General features: G+C 38.9%; 1 protein-coding gene across 3 annotated transcripts in view; it reads left to right on the top strand.

The window, feature by feature from the left end:
* CCSER1 (coiled-coil serine-rich protein 1) overlaps positions 1–1,117 on the top strand; it is a 1,491,930-nt gene that overhangs the window by 490,402 nt on the left and 1,000,411 nt on the right. The window lies entirely within an intron of this gene.

Below are 1,117 nucleotides of genomic sequence, written 5' to 3'. Positions count from 1 at the left end.
GCAGTAAAAACCATAGCCTTGACTACACGAACCTTTGTTGGCAAAAAAATGTCTCTGCTTTTGAATATGTTATCTAGGTTGGTCATAGAGGATATTAGTGATCACAAAAAATTGCTGTCTCAATAAAAGTTACTCTGGATTTATTTAATCATATCAGAACATAGGAAAACTAAATAGGTAACAACTCATTAGTTGTTACTTTAAAAAAAAAAATGGAAAAAGAAAAAAGCCCTCTAACATGTCATCAGTAAATCATAGAGGGCCTTTTAATTCTATGAAAATCACTAACTGTTTTGTATTTCATATACCATGATACTTTCTCCCTGGATGCTACATTACTGTTGCCTTTCTACATTCCTGAACTCTGCTTAGATGTTTCTCCTCCGTAATGCCAAAACTATTTCCTATTATAAAGTGTATTATATTCACATTGTTCTATACTTGACTATTTAGTACACATGACTAAAAAGTATGTGAAAGAAGAAATCATGTCTTTCTTGTTCACTAGTGAATCAAAATGATTGGCTTACTGTTTAGCCCATATTAGGGACTTAGTAACTATTGTCGAATACATGAATGCAGATTTATCAGTTCAGTTCAGTTGCTCAGTCGTGTCCGACTCTTTGCGACCCCATGAATTGCAGCACGCTAGGCCTCCGTGTCCATCACCATCTCCCAGAGTTCACTCAAACTCACTTGCATCGATCAGTGATGCCATCCAGCCATCTCATCCTCTGTCCTCCCCTTTTCCTCTTGCCCCCAATCCCTCCTAGCATCAGAATCTTCTCCAAAGTGTCAACTCTTCGCATGAGGTGGCCAAATTACTGGAGTTTGAACTTCAGCATCAGTCCTTCCAAAGAACACCCAGGGCTGATCTCCTTTAGAATGGACTGGTTGGATCTCCTTGTAGTCCAAGGGACTCTGAAGAGTCTTCTCCAACACCACAGTTCAAAAGCATCAATTCTTCGGTGCACAGCTTTCTTCACAGTCCAACTCTCACATCCATACATGACCGCAGTAAAAACCATAGCCTTGACTACACGAACCTTTGTTGGCAAAAAAATGTCTCTGCTTTTGAATATGTTATCTAGGTTGGTCATAGAGGATATTAGTGATC

The sequence above is a fragment of the Bison bison genome, unplaced genomic scaffold (genome assembly GCF_000754665.1).
Source record: "Bison bison bison isolate TAMUID 2011002044 unplaced genomic scaffold, Bison_UMD1.0 scf7180017864464, whole genome shotgun sequence".
Classification (NCBI taxonomy): Eukaryota; Metazoa; Chordata; class Mammalia; order Artiodactyla; family Bovidae; genus Bison; species Bison bison.
The sequence above is the reverse complement of the archived record's forward strand: the minus strand, read 5'-3'. Positions and strand labels throughout refer to the sequence as shown.